The sequence below is a fragment of the Tachyglossus aculeatus genome, chromosome 7, assembly GCF_015852505.1.
Source record: "Tachyglossus aculeatus isolate mTacAcu1 chromosome 7, mTacAcu1.pri, whole genome shotgun sequence".
NCBI lineage: Eukaryota > Metazoa > Chordata > Mammalia > Monotremata > Tachyglossidae > Tachyglossus > Tachyglossus aculeatus.
In genome coordinates this window covers 3,674,706-3,691,382 of record NC_052072.1, presented here as the reverse complement: position 1 = coordinate 3,691,382, position 16,677 = coordinate 3,674,706, and positions in this window count along the sequence as shown.

Here is a 16,677-nt window from a genome sequence, read left to right as displayed (position 1 = left end):
CAGATAGAGACGGTCCCTACCCAACAGTGGGCTCACAGTCTAAAAGGGGGAGACGGAGAACAAAACCAAACAAAATAAAATAAACAGAATAGATATGTACAAGTAAAATAAATAGAGTAATAAATATGTACAAACATATGTCAATATGTACAAACATATATACATTGAATGATCATTATTACTATGCTCCTCTTTGGGAGGATTGTGGCCATCTAAATGCCCAGATCAATCAATCAATCAATCATATTTATTGAGCGCTTACTGTGTGCAGAGCACTGGACTAAGCGCTTGGGAAGTCCAAGTTGGCAACATCTAGAGACGGTCCCTACCCAACAGTGGGCTCACAGTCTAAAAGGGGGAGACAGAGAACAAAACCAAACATACTAACAAAATAAAATAAATAGAATAGATATGTACAAGTAAAATAAATAAATAGAGTAATAAATATGTACAAACATATGTAAATACGTACAAACATATATACATATATACATACATCGAGTAATTATTATTACTATGCTCCTCTTTGGGAGGATTGTGGCCATCTAAATGCCTAGATCAATCAATCGTAATTATTGAGCGCTTACTGTGTGCAGAGCACTGTACTAAGCGCTTGGGAAGTCCAAGTTGGCAACATCTAGAGACAGTCCCTACCCAACAGTGGGCTCACAGTCTAAAAGGGGGAGACAGAGAACAAAACCAAACATACTAACAAAATAAAATAAATAGAATAGATATGTACAAGTAAAATAAATAAACAGAGTAATAAATATGTACAAACATATGTAAATATGTACAAACATATATACATTGAATGATCATTATTACTATGCTCCTCTTTGGGAGGATTGTGGCCATCTAAATGTCCAGATCAATCAATCAATCAATCATATTTATTGAGCACTTACTGTGTGCAGAGCACTGGACTAAGCGCTTGGGAAGTCCAAGTTGGCAACATATATCAATCAATCAATCAATCAATCAATCGTATTTATTGAGCGCTTACTATGTGCAGAGCACTGTACTAAGCGCTTGGGAAGTACAAATTGGCATCACATAGAGACAGTCCCTACCCAACAGTGGGCTCACAGTCTAAAAGGGGGAGACAGAGAACAGAACCAAACATACCAACAAAATAAAATAAGTAGAATAGAAATGTACAAGTAAAATAAATAAATAAATAAATAAATAGAGTAATAAATATGTACAACCATATATACATATATACAGGTGCTGTGGGGAAGGGAAGGAGGTAAGACGGGGGGATGGAGAGGGGGACGAGGGGGAGAGGAAAGAAGGGGCTCAGTCTGGGAAGGCCTCCTGGAGGAGGTGAGCTCTCAGCAGGGCCTTGAAGGGAGGAAGAGAGCTAGCGCGGCGGATGGGCAGAGGGATTGGGGGCATTCCGGGCCCGGGGGAGGACGGGGGCCGGGGGTCGATGGCGGGACAGGCGAGAGCGAGGTACAGTGAGGAGATTAGTGGTGGAGGAGCGGAGGGTGCGGGCTGGGCTGGAGAAGGAAAGAAGGGAGGTGAGGTAGGAGGGGGCCAGGGGATGGACAGCCTGGAAGCCCAGGGTGAGGAGTTTCTGCCTGATGCGCAGATTGATCGGTAGCCATTGGAGGTTTTTGAGGAGGGGAGTAATATGTCCAGAGCGTTTCTGGACAAAGATAATCCGGGCAGCAGCATGAAGTATGGATTGAAGTGGAGAGAGACACGAGGATGGGAGATCAGACAGGAGGCCGATGCAGTCATCCAGTGGGGATAGGATGAGAGATTGAACCAGCAAGGGAGCGGTTTGGATGGAGAGGAAAGGGCGCATCTTGGCGATGTTGCGGAGCTGAGACCGGCAGGTTTTGGTGACGGCTTGGATGTGAGGGGTGAATGAGAGAGCAGAGTCGAGGATGACACCAAGGTTGCGGGCTTGTGAGACGGGAAGGATGGTAGTGCCATATAGAGACGGTCCCTACCCAACAGTGGGCTCGCAGTCTAAAAGGCAAGATCAGTTCTTGCCGCCGCTAATTGATGTAATTACAAGCTTTCTGGGTGTAATCCCAGAGCCCCAGGCTCCCTGGAACACTTTACAATAGTAAAAGAGTAATTAAAAACGATCTAATTATAATTAGATTGTCAGAGGTAGCAACTGGAAGTTGAGTAGTGTCTTTCAACATTTGATGATGATGATGATGATATCAGTGTGGCCTAGAGGAAAAATCACAGGTCCTGGGAGGTGGGAGGGAGGCAGAGATCATCATCATCAATCGTATTTATTGAGCGCTTACCGTGTGCAGAGCACTGTACTAAGCGCTTGGGAAGTACAATTTGGCAACATCTAGAGACAGTCCCTACCCTATAGTGGGCTCACAGTCTAAAAGGGATGCTAGTCCCACCTCTGTCACTGGCCCGCCGGGAGACCTTGGGTAAGTCTTTTCACCTCTCTGGGCCTCGGTCTCTTCCTCTGTTAAATGGGGATATGTCAGTCTACGAGCACGTGTGGGGCTGTTGGGCGGTCAACTGTAAAATCATCATCATCATAATAATAATGGCATTTATTAAGCGCTTACTATGTGCAAACTATGTGTTGCCGACCTGTACTTCCCAAGCGCTTAGTACAGTGCTCTGCACACAGTAAGCGCTCAATAAATACGCTTATTGATTCTAAGCGCTGGGGAGGTGACAAGGTGATCAGGCTGTCCCACGGGGGGCTCACAGTCTTCATCCCCATTTTACAGATGAGGGAACCGAGGCCCGGAGAAGTTAAGTAACTTGCCCAAAGTCACACAGCTGAAAATTGGCAGAGCCAGGATTTGAACCCATGACCTCTGACTCCAAAGCCCGGGCTCTTTCCACTGAGCCACGCTGCTTCTCTAATAATGGCATTTATTAAGTGCTTACTATGTGCAAAGCACTGTTCTAAGCGCTGGGCACTAGCGCTTTAGACTAGTCTTACTAGACTGTAAGCTCATTGCGGGCATGGAATGGCTTTTTTGTTTGTTTCTATGGTATTTATTAAGCGCTTACTATATGCCAGGCACTGTTCTCAGTGCTGGGGTAGATAACAAGAATAATAATGGCATTTATTAAATGCTTACTATGTGCCACACACTGTTCTAAGCACTGGGGTAGATAATAATGGTATTTATTAAGCGCTTACTATGTGCCAGGCACTGTTCTCAGTGCTGGGGTAGATAATGAGAATAATAATGGAATTTATTAAACGCTTACTATGTGCCACACACTGTTCTAAGCACTGGGGTAGGTAATAATGGTATTTATTAAGCGCTTACTATGTGCCAGGCACTGTTCTCAGTGCTGAGGTAGATAATGAGAATAATAATGGAATTTATTAAATGCTTACTATGTGCCACACACTGTTCTAAGCACTGGGGTAGATAATAAGAATATTAATGGCATTTATTAAACGCTTACTATGTGCCACACACTGTTCTAAGCACTGGGGTAGGTAATAATGGTATTTATTAAGCGCTTACTATGTGTCAGGCACTGTTCTCAGTGCTGGGGTAGATAATGAGAATAATAATGGCATTTATTAAACGCTTACTATGTGCCACACACTGTTCTAAGCACTGGGGTAGATAATAATGGTATTTATTAAGCGCTTACTATGTGCCAGGCACTGTTCTCAGTGCTGGGGTAGATAATGAGAATAATAATGGAATTTATTAAATGCTTACTATGTGCCACACACTATTCTAAGCACTGGGGTAGATAATAAGAATAATAATGGAATTTATTAAACGCTTACTATGTGCCACACACTGTTCTAAGCACTGGGGTAGATAATAATGGTATTTATTAAGCGCTTACTATGTGCCAGGCACTGTTCTCAGTGCTGGGGTAGATAACAAGAATAATAATGGTATTTATTATCATCATCATCATCAATCATATTTATTGAGCGCTTACTGTGTGCAGAGCACTGTACTAAGCGCTTGGGAAGTACAAGTACTAAATGCTTACTATGTGCCGCAAACTGTTCTAAGCACTGGGGTAGATAATAATGGTATTTATTAAGCGCTTACTATGTTCCAGGCACTGTTCTCAGTGCTGGGGTAGATAACAAGAATAATAATGGTATTTATTATCATCATCATCATCAATCATATTTATTGAGCGCTTACTGTGTGCAGAGCACTGTACTAAGCGCTTGGGAAGTACAAGTACTAAATGCTTACTATGTGCCGCAAACGGTTCTAAGCACTGGGGTAGATAATAATGATATTTATTAAGCGCTTACTATGTGCCAGGCACTGTTCTCAGCGCTGGGGTGGATCCAAGTAAATTGGGTTGGATACAGTCCCTTGTCCCATATGGGGCTCACAGCCTCAATCCCCATTTTACAGAGGAGAGAACTGAGGCACCAAGCAGTGAAGTGACTTGGCCAAGGTCACACAACAGGGAAGTGGCAGAGCTAGGATTGGAACCCATCACCTTCTGACTCCTGACTCTGCACCTAGTAATCACTCAATAAATACGACGGATTGATTAAGTGCTATAATTATTAGAACAAACACCCTTTTTTTAATTTTTCCAACCTTTAAGTGATCTCACTGGGCAGGGAACATGTCTACCAAATCTGTTACATTGTCCTCTCCCAAGCGTTTAATACAATGTTCTTCACAAAGTAAGCACTCAATAAGAGTGATTGATGGATTGATTGACTGATTGATTGATTGACAGGGACCCTGAAGGAGCAGATAACTTTGCATCTACCCCAGTATTTCGCACATTGTTTCCCCCAAGCTCCTAGCACAGTGCTCTGCACCTAGTAATCACTCAATAAATACGATGGATTGATTAAGTGCTATAATTATTAGAACAAACACCCTTTTTTTATTTTTCCAAAGCCCTTTCACCTTTAAGTGATCTCATTGGGCAGGGAACATGTCTACCAAATCTGCTACATTGCCCTCTACCAAGCGCTTAGTACAGTGTTCTGCACATAGTAAGCACTCAATAAGAATGACTGATGGATTGATTGACTGACTGATTGATTGACAGGGACCCTGAAGGAGCAGATAACTTTGCATCTACCCCAGTATTTCACACATTGCTTCCCCCAAGCTCTTAGTACAATGCTCTGCACCTAGTAATCACTCAATAAATACAATGGATTGATTAAGTGCTATAATTATTAGAACAAACACCCTTTTTTTATTTTTCCAAGGCCCTTTCACCTTTAAGTGATCTCACTGGGCAGGGAACATGTCTACCAAATCTGTTACATTGTCCTCTCCCAAGCGTTTAATACAATGTTCTGCACACAGTAAGCACTCAATAAAAATGACTGATGGATTGATTGACTGACTGATTGATTGACAGGGACCCTGAAGGAGTAGATAACTTTGAATCTACCCCAGTATTTCGCACATTGCTTCCCCCAAGCTCTTAGTACAATGCTCTGCACATAGTAATCACTCAATAAATACGATGGATTAAGTGCTATAATTATTATAACACCCTTTTTTTTTATTTTTCCAAAGCCCTTTCACCTTTAAGGGATCTCACTGGGCAGGGAACATGTCTACCAAATCTGTTACACTGTCCTCTCCCAAGCGTTTAATACAATGTTCTTCACAAAGTAAGCACTCAATAAGAGTGATTGATGGATTGATTGACTGACTGATTGATTGATTGACAGGGACCCTGAAGGAGCAGATAATTTTGCATCTACCCCAGTATTTCCCACATTGCTTCCCCCAAGCTCTTAGTACAATGCTCTGCACCTAGTAATCACTCAATAAATACGATGGATTGATTAAGTGCTATAATTATTAGAAAAAAACACCCTTTTTTTAATTTTTCCAAAGCCCTTTCACCTTTCAGTGATCTCACTGGGTAGGGAACATGTCTCCCAAATCTGTTACATTGTCCTCTCCCAAGCGTTTAAGACAATGTTCTTCACACAGTAAACATTCAATAAGAATGATTGATGGATTGATTGACTGATTGATTGATTGATTGACAGGGACCCTGAAGGAGCAGATAACTTTGCATCTACTCCAGTATTTCCCACATTGCTTCCCCTAAGCTCTTAGTACAATGCTCTGCACCTAGTAATCACTCAATAAATACGATGGATTGATTAAGTGCTATAATTATCAGAACACCCTTTTTTTGATTTTTCCAAAGCCCTTTCACCTTTTAAGTGCTCTCACTGGGCAGGGAACATGTCTACCAAATCTGTTACATTGTCCTTTCCCAAGCGTTTAATACAATGTTCTTCACACAGTAAGCACTCAATAGGAATGATTGATGGATTGATTGACTGATTGATTGATTGACAGGGACCCTGAAGGAGCAGATAACTTTGCATCTACCCCAGTATTTCACACATTGCTTCCCCCAAGCTCTCAGTACAATGCTCTGCACCTAGTAATCACTCAATAAATACGATGGATTGATTAAGTGCTATAATTATCAGAACACCCTTTTTTTTATTTTTCCAAAGCCCTTTCACCTTTTAAGTGATCTCACTGGGCAGGGAACATGTCTACCAAATCTGTTACATTGTCCTCTCCCAAGCATTTAATACAATGTTCTTCACAAAGTAAGCACTCAATAAGAGTGATTGATGGATTGACTGACTGATTGATTGATCGACAGGGACCCTGAAGGAGCAGATAACTTTGCATCTACCCCAGTATTTTGCACATTGCTTCCCCCAAGCTCTTAGTACAATGCTCTGCACCTAGTAATCACTCAATAAATACGACGGATTAAGTGCTATAATTATTATACCAAACACCCTTTTTTTATTTTTCCAAAGCCCTTTCACCTTTTAAGTGATCTCACTGGGCAGGGAACATGTCTACCAAATCTGTTACATTATCCTCTCCCAAGCGCTTAGTACAGTATTCTGCACACAGTAAGCACTCAATAAGAATGACTGATGGATTGATTGGCTGATTGATTGATTGACAGGGACCCTGAAGGAGGAGATAATTTTGCATCTACCCCAGTATTTCGCACATTGCTTCCCCCAAGCTCTTAGTACAATGCTCTGCACCTAGTAATCACTCAATAAATACGATGGATTGATTAAGTGCTATAATTATTAGACCAAACACCCTTTTTTTATTTTTCCAAAGCCCTTTCACCTTTAAGTGATCTCTGTGGGCAGGGAACATGTCTACCAAATCTGTTACATTGTCCTCTCCCAATTAGTACAACGTTCTGCACATAGTAATCACTCAATAAATACAATGGATTGATTAAGTGCTATAATTATTAGAACAAACGCCCTTTTTTTATTTTTCCAAATCCCTTTCACCTTTTAAGTGATCTCACTGGGCAGGGAACATGTCTACCAAATCTGTTACACTGTCCTCTCCCAAGCGCTTAGTACAGTGCTCTGCACATAGTAATCACTCAATAAATACAATGGATTGATTAAGTGCTATAATTATTAGAACAAACACCCTTTTTTTATTTTTCCAAAGCCCTTTCACCTTTTAAGTGATCTCACTGGGCAGGGAACATGTCTACCAAATCTGTTACATTGTCCTCTCCCAAGCGCTTAGTACAGTGCTCTGCACATAGTAATCACTCAATAAATACAATGGATTGATTAAGTGCTATAATTATTAGAACAAACACCCTTTTTTTAATTTTTCCAAATCCCTTTCACCTTTTAAGTGATCTCACTGGGCAGGGAACATGTCTACCAAATCTGTTACACTGTCCTCTCCCAAGCGCTTAGTACAGTGCTCTGCACACAGCAAGCGCTCAATAAATACGATTGATTGATGGATGGATGGATGGATTCATCCTCACAATATCCCTGTGAGCGACTGGCATCACTATCCCCGTTTTACAGAGGAGGAAACTGAGGACCAGAACGGCTAAGTGTCTTTCCCAAGGTCACACAGCAGACCCGGCTAGAACTCAGGTCTTCTGACTCCCGCTCCTCCCCACCTCGCCATCATTCATTCATTCATTCATTCATTCAATCGTATTTATTGAGCGCTTACTGTGTGCAGAGCACTGTACTAAGCGCTTGGGAAGTACAAGTTGGCAACATATAGAGACGGTCCCTACCCAACAATGGGCTCTCATCCTTCTGGGGAGCTGTCCCTCTGAACGCCCCAAGAAGCAGCATGGCCCAGTGGATAGAGCACAGGCCTGGGTGTCAAAAAGGACCTGGGTTCGAGTCCCGCTCTGCTGAACGCTTGCTGCGTCACCTTGGGCAAGTCACTTACAGAAGCGGCGTGGCTCAGTGGAAAGAGCCCGGGCTTTGGAGTCAGAGGTCATGGGTTCAAATCCCCGCTCCGCCACTTGTCAGCTGGGTGACTTTGGGCGAGTCACTTCTCTGGGCCTCAGTTCCCTCATCTGTAAAACGGGGGTTAAAACTGTGAGCCCCCCGTGGGACAACCTGATCACCTTGTAACCTCCCCAGCGCTTAGAACAGTGCTTTGCACACAGTAAGCGCTTAATAAACACCATCATTATGATTATTATTCTCCGTACCTCAGTTACCTCCTCTGTAAAATGGGGGTGAGGACCGCGAACCCCTTGGGGGATGTGGACTGTGTCCAACCTGATTAGCTTGCATCTACCCCAACGCTTAGTACAGTGCCTGGCCGTGTGATAAGCACTGAACAAATACCCTACCTCGAAGAAGAGGCTTATTTCCCACCAAGATGATGGAAAAGAGAGGCTCAAATTCAGCAAAAATTATCGTAACAAGGTGCTATAATAATTGGGAGAAAGAGGAGAAGGAGGAAGAGGAGGAGGAAGAGAAGATGGAGGAGGAACAGAAGACAGAGGAGGAAGAGGAGGAAAATGAGGAAGAGGAGCCCTTTTTATTCCCCCTTCCCTCAGTACTTACATCCATAGCCATCATTTTTTAATTTATATTAATGTTTGCCCCCCAACTTGAGCTCTCTGAAGGCAGGGAACATGTCCACCAGCTCGGTTGAATTGTCCTCTCCCAAGTGCTTAGTACAGTGCTCTGCACACAATAAGCGCTGAAATTCATGGGTTCTAATCCCGGCTCCACCATCTGTCCGCTGGATGACCTTGGGCAAGTCACTTCACTTCTCTGGGCCTCAGTCCCCTCACCCGGAAAGTGGGGATGGAGCCTGGAGACCGTGAGCCCCACGTGGGACAGGGACCGTGTCCAACCCGATCGGCTCGTGTCCACCCCAGGGCTTAGTGCGGTGCCTGGGACACAGTAAGCGCTCAACAAATACCACAATTATTGGCAGTTATCATTAATAAATACTAGTGATTGACCTGGGTCAATCTGTGAAGATGCACTCTCCCTCCTTTGCCTGAATCTCTTTACTACTCAAAGACCCTCATTGTAGGGAGGTGGAGGAGGAGGAGGAGATGGAGGAGGAGGAAGAGGAGGAGGAGGAGGAGGAGGAGGAAGAGGAGGAGGAGGAGGAGGAGATGGAGGAGGAGGAGGAAGAGGAGGAGGAGGAAGAGGAGATGGAGGAGGAGGAAGAGGAAGATGAGAAAGAGGAAGAGGAGGAAGAGGAGGAAGAGAAAGAGGAGGAGGAGAAGATAGAGGAGGAGGAAGAGGAAGAGGAGGAAGAGGAGGAGTAGAAGGTGGAGGAAGAGGAGGAGAAGGAGGAAGTGGAGGAGGAGAAAGAGGAGGAGGAGGAGGAAGAAGAAGAGGAGGAAGAGGAGGAGACGGAGGAGGAGGAGGAGGAAGAGGAGATGGAGGAGGAGTAGAAGGTGGAGGAAGAGAAGGAGAAGGAGGAAGTGGAGGAGGAGAAAGAGGAGGAGGAGGAGGAGGAAGAAGAGGAGGAAGAGGAGGAGATGGAGGAGGAGGAAGATGAGGAAGAGGAGGAAGAGGGAGAGTAGAAAGTGGAGGAAGAGGAGGAGGAGGAGAAGATGGAGGAGGAGGAAGAGGAGGAGGAGGAGGAGGAAGAGAAGGAGGAAGAGGAGGAGGAGAAAGAGGAGGAGGAGGAGGAGGAGGAGATGGAGGAGGAGGAAGAGGAGATGGAGGAGGAGGAGAAGGAGGAAGATGAGGAAGAGGAGGAGGAAGAGGAGGAGGAGGAAGAGGAGGAAGAGGAAGAGGAGGAGGAAGAGGAGGAGGTGGAGAAGGAAGAAGAGGAGGAGGAAGAGAAGATGGAGGAGGAACAGAAGATGGAATAGGAAGAGGAGGAAAATGAGGAAGAGGAGGAGGAAGAGGAGAAGAAAGTGGAGAAAGAGGAAGAGGAGGAGGAAGAGGAGGTGGAGAAGGAAGAGGAGGAGGAGGAGGACGAAGAGGAGGAGGAGGATGAAGAGGAGGAGGAGGATGAAGAGGAGGAGGAAGAGGGAGAGAAGGAGGAAGAAGAGGAGGATTAGGAGGAAGAGGAGGAGGAGGTGCTTGCTAAGAGCAGAGATGACTCCTTTGCCCTTTGGACCGTGTCCAACCCGATTTGCCTGTATCCTCCTCAGCGCTTACTACAAGTCACTTCACTTCTCTGGGCCTCAGTGACCTCATCTGGAAAATGGGGCTGAAGTCCGTGAGGCCCCCGTGGGACAACCTGATCACCTTGTAACCTCCCCAGCGCTTTGCACCTACTGAGCGCTTAATGCCACTAGTATTACTATTATTATTAATAATAATCATGGTGTTTGTTAAGCGCTTACTTTGTGCCAGGCCTCCCGCGACCTCCCCCACCCCCAAACTCCCCTCACGCCCCCAATCCTCCCTCCTCCCCCCTCACCCCCCCTTCCAGCCTTCCTGACGACCCCAGCCTCCCCACCCACCCCCCAAACCTCCCCCTCCCCCCAATCCTGTCCTCCCCCACCCCCATCTTCCCTCCTCTCCCCCCCCAGCCCCCCATCCGGTCCTCCCCCACCGCCCCAAAATTCCCTCCCCCATCTTCCCTCCTCCCCCCCCCACCCTTCCCCACCCCCCAATCCCCCCCTCCACAGGCCTCCCCCACCCCCCAAACTTCCTTCCTCATCCCCCCACCCCCCCCAAATTTCCCTCCCCCCCTAATCCGGCCTTCCCCCACCCCCCCAAACTTCCCTCCTCACCCCCCACCCCCCTTCCAGCCTTCCTGACGACCCCCACCCCCCAAACTCCCCCTCCCCGCCTTGGAGAAGCAGCGTGGCTCAGTGGCAAGAGCCCGGGCTTTGGAGTCGGAGGTCATGGGTTCAAAACCCGCTCCGCCACTGGTCAGCTGGGTTTGGGCAAGTCACTTCACTTCTCTGGGCCTCAGTGCCCTCACCTGGAAAATGGGGATGAAGACTGGGAGCCCCCCGAGGGACAACCTGATCACCTTGTAAACTCCCCAGCGCTTAGAACGGTGCTTGGCACATAGTAAGCGCGTAACAAATGCCATCATCATCATTATTATTATTATTATTATTATTATTATTATTATTATTATTATTAGAACGGTGCTTGGCACAGAGTAAGCGTTTAACAAATGCCATCATTATTATCAGCGCTTAGAACAGTGCCTGGCATATAGTAAGCGCTTAATACAATGCCATCATTATTATCAGCGCTTAGAACGGTGCTTGGCACAGAGTAAGCCCTTAACAAATACCATCATTATTATTATTATTATTATTATTGCAGCCTTACTGAGCCCCCCGGACCCCAATCCTCCGTCCCCACCCCCCAAATTCCCACTCCCCCCTCCTTGGAGAAACAGCGTGGCTCAATAGAAAGAGCCCGGGCTTTGGAGTCAGAGGTCATGGGTTCAAATCCCGCCTCCGCCAACTGTCAGCTGTGAGACTTTGGGCAAGCCACTTCACTTCTCTGGGCCTCAGTTCCCTCATCTGGAAAATGGGGATGAAGACTGTGAGCCCCACGGGGGACAACCGATCACCTTGTCGCCTCCCGGCGCTTACTTAGAACGGTGCTTTTCACATATTAAACGCTTAATAGATGCCATCATTATTATTATTATTCCCATCGATCATCCATCATCCTCAATCGTATTTATTGAGCGCTTACTGTGTGCAGAGCACTGTACTAAGCGCTTGGGAAGTACAAGTTGGCAACATATAGAGACAGTCTCTATATGGGCTCACAGTCTAAAAGGGCTCACTCTGTGCCTCAGTTCCCTCATCTGTCAAATGGGGATGAAGACTGTGAGCCCCCCGTGGGACAACCTCATCACCTTGTAACCTCCCCAGCGCTTAAAAGAGTGCTTTGCACATAATAAGTGTTTAATAAATGCCATCATTGTTATTATTATTATTATTATTATTCACTTCTCTGGGCCTCAGTTACCTCATCTGTCAAATGGGGATGAGGACTGTGAGCCCCCCATGGGACAGCCTGATCACCTTGTAACCTCCCCAGTGCTTAGAACGGTGCTTCGCACATAGTAAGCGCTTAATAAATGCCATCATTCTTCCTCTTCTTCTCTGGGCCTCAGTTCCCTCATCTGTCGAATGGGGATGAAGACTGTGAGCCCCTGGTGGGACAACCTCATCATCTTGTAACCTCCCCAGCGCTTAGGACGGTGCTTGGCACATAGTAAGTGCTCAACAAATACCACCGTCATTATTATTATTACTTCACTTCTCTGGGCCTCAGTTCCCTCATCTGTAAAATGGAGATGAAGACTGTGAGCCCCCCGTGGGTCAACCTGATCACCTTGTATCCTCCCCGGCGCTTAGAACGGTGCTTCGCACATAATAAAAGCTTAATAAATGCCATCATTCTTCCTCGTCTTCTTTTCTGGGCCTCAGTTCCCTCATCTGTCGAATGGGGATGAAGACTGTGAGCCCCGTGTGGGACAACCTCATCACCTTGTAACCTCCCCAGTGCTTAGAACGGTGCTTCGCACATAGTAAGCGCTTAATAAATGCCATCATTCTTCTTCTTCTTCTCTGGGCCTCAGTCCCCTCATCTGTCGAATGGGGATGAAGCCTGTGAACCCCCCGTGGGACAACCTCATCACCTTGTATCCTCCCCAGCAATTAGAACGGTGCTTCGCCCATAGTAAGCGCTTAATAAAATGCCATCATTCTTCCTCTTCTTCTTCTCTGGGCCTCAGTCCCCTCATCTGTCGAATGGGGATGAAGCCTGTGAACCCCCCGTGGGACAACCTCATCGCCTTGTAGCTTCCCCAGCGCTTAGGACGGTGCTTCGCCCATAGTAAGCGCTTAATAAATGCCATCGTTATTCTTCTTCTTCTTTTCTTCTTCTCTGGGCCTCAGTGGGGGATGAAGCCTGTGAGCCCCCCGTGGGACTACCTCATCGCCTCCTAACCCCCCCGGCGCTTAGGACGGGGCTTGGCACCTAGTAGGCGCTTAACAAACAGCATTATGACGATGAGGATGATGATGATGACGATGATGATGATGATGATGATCTCTTCCTCCCTTCAAGGCCCTGCTGAGAACTCACCTCCTCCAGGAGGCCTTCCCAGACTGAGCCCCTTCCTTCCTCTCCCCCTCGTCCCCTTCTCCATCCCCCCCATCTTACCTCCCTCCCTTCCCCACAGCACCTGTATATATGTATAGATGTTTGTACATATTTTTTTTACTCTATTTATTTATTTAATTTACTTGTACATATCTATTCTATTTATTTTATTTTGTTAGTATGTTTGGTTTTGTTCTCTGTCTCCCCCCTTTTAGACTGTGAGCCCGCTGTTGGGTAGGGACTGTCTCTATATGTTGCCAATTTGTACTTCCCAAGCGCTTAGTACAGTGCTCTGCACATAGTAAGCGCTCAATAAATACGATTGATGATGATGATGATGATGATTCGCGCCTTCCTGACCCCCCGGACCCCAATCCTCCCTCCCCCTCCCCCCACCCCCCCCCCCGTGCTCGGGCACGAGCAGCCCTCACGAGCGCGCGCGCGCCCCCGCGCCGTCCGCACACGCGCGCCCCCTGCCGTCTGCACACGCGCGCGCCCCCCCCGTGCGCCCCCTACCGTCCGCGCACGCGCCCGCCCCCTCTCGTCCGCCCCCTCCCATCCACATCATCATCATCATCATCAATCGTATTTATTGAGCGCTTACTATGCGCAGAGCACTGTATTAAGCGCTTGGGAAGTACAAATTGGCAACATCTAGAGACGGTCCCTACCCAACGGCGGGCTCACCGTCTAAAAGGGGGAGACGGAGAACAAACCAAACGTACTAACAAAATAAAATAAATAGAATAGATAGGTACAAGTAAAATAAATAAATAGAGTAATAAATATGTACAGACATATATACATATATCAATATGTATATATTTATATATATGCGCGCGTGCCCCCTACCGTCCGCCCCCGCGAGCGCCCCTACTGTCCACGCGCGCGCGCCCCCTCCCGTCCGCGCGCGCACGCGCCCCCTCCCATCCAGTCCCGCGAGCGCCCCCTCCCGTCCGCCCCCTCCCATCCACATCATCATCATCATCATCATCAATCGTATTTATTGAGCACTTACTATGTGCAGAGCACTGTATTAAGCGCTTGGGAAGTACAAATTGGCAACATCTAGAGACGGTCCCTACCCAACGGCGGGCTCACCGTCTAAAAGGAGGAGACGGAGAACAAACCAAACATACTAACAAAATAAAATAAATAGAATAGATACGTACAAGTAAAATAAATAAATAAATAGAGTAATAAATATGTACAAACATATATACATATATAAATATGTATATATATAAATATATATTTGTATATATAAATATATATATGCGCGCGCGCCCCCTACCGTCCGCCCCCGCGAGCGCCCCTACCGTCCACGCGCGCGCGCCCCCTCCCGTCCGCGTGCGCACGCGCCCCCTCCCATCCAGCCCCGCGAGCGCCCCCTCCCGTCCGCCCCCTCCCATTCACATCATCATCATCCTCATCAATCGTATTTATTGAGCGCTTACTATGTGCGGAGCACTGGACTAAGCGCTTGGGAAGTCCAAATTGGCAACATCTAGAGACGGTCCCTACCCAACGGCGGGCTCACAGTCTAAAAGGGGGAGACAGAGAACAAAACCAAACATACCAACAAAATAAAATAAATAGAATAGATAGGTACAAGTAAAATAAATAAATAGAGTAATAAATATGTACAGACATATATACATATATCAATATGTATATATTTATATATATGCGCGCGTGCCCCCTACCGTCCGCCCCCGCGAGCGCCCCTACTGTCCACGCGCGCGCGCCCCCTCCCGTCCGCGCGCGCACGCGCCCCCTCCCATCCAGTCCCGCGAGCGCCCCCTCCCGTCCGCCCCCCTCCCATCCACATCATCATCATCCTCATCAATCGTATTTATTGAGCGCTTACTATGTGCGGAGCACTGTACTAAGCGCTTGGGAAGTACAAATTGGCAACATCTAGAGATAGTCCCTACCCAACGGCGGGCTCACAGTCTAAAAGGGGGAGACAGAGAACAAAACCAAACATACTAACAAAATAAAATAAATAGAATAGATATGTACAAATAAAATAAATAAATAGAGTAATAAATATGTACAAACATATATACATATATCAATATGTATACATATATATAAATATATATTTATATATAAATATATATATGCGCGCGCGCCCCCTACCGTCCGCCCCCGCGAGCGCCCCTACCGTCCAGGCGCGCGCGCCCCCTCCCGTCCGCGCGCACGCGCCCCCTCCAATCCAGCCCCGCGAGCGCCCCCTCCCGTCCGCCCCCTCCCATCCACATCATCATCCTCATCAATCGTATTTATTGAGCGCTTACTATGTGCGGAGCACTGGACTAAGCGCTTGGGAAGTACAAGTTGGCAACATCTAGAGACGGTCCCTACCCAACGGCGGGCTCACAGTCTAAAAGGGGGAGACAGAGAACAAAACCAAACATACTAACAAAATAAAATAAATAGAATAGACATGTACAAATAAAATGAATAAATAAATAGAGTAATAAATATGTACAAACATATATACATATATATGTATACATGTACATCATATATGTATATATATACATCATATATGTATATATATCATATATCAAGGTGATGTATACATATATATACATAAATATATATTTATATATAAATATATATGCGCGCGCCCCCTACCGTCCGCCCCCGCGAGCGCCCCTACCGTCCGCCTCCGCGCGCGCTCCCTGCCGTCCGCCCCCGCGAGCGCCCCCTCCCGTCCGCGCGCACGCGCCCCCTCCCATCCAGCCCCGCGAGCGCCCCCTCCCGTCCGCGCCCTCCCGTCCGCCCCCTACCATCCACATCATCATCCTCATCAATCGTATTTATTGAGCGCTTACTATGTGCGGAGCACTGGACTAAGCGCTTGGGAAGTCCAAATTGGCAACATCTAGAGACGGTCCCTACCCAACGGCGGGCTCACAGTCTAAAAGGGGGAGACGGAGAACAAACCAAACAGACTAACAAAATAAAATAAATAGAATAGATATGTACAAATAAAATAAATAAATAAATAAATAGAGTAATAAATATGTACAAACATATATACATATGTAAATATATATATATTTATATATATAAATATATATTTATATATAAATATATATGCGCGCGCGCCCCCTACCGTCCGCCCCCGCGAGCGCCCCTACCGTCCACGCGCGCGCGCCCCCTCCCATCCAGCCCCGCGAGCGCCCCCTCCCGTCCGCCCCCTCCCGTCCACATCATCATCATCATCATCAATCGTCTTTATTGAGCGCTTACTATATGCGGAGCACTGGACTAAGCGCTTGGGAAGTACAAATTGGCAACATCTAGAGACGGTC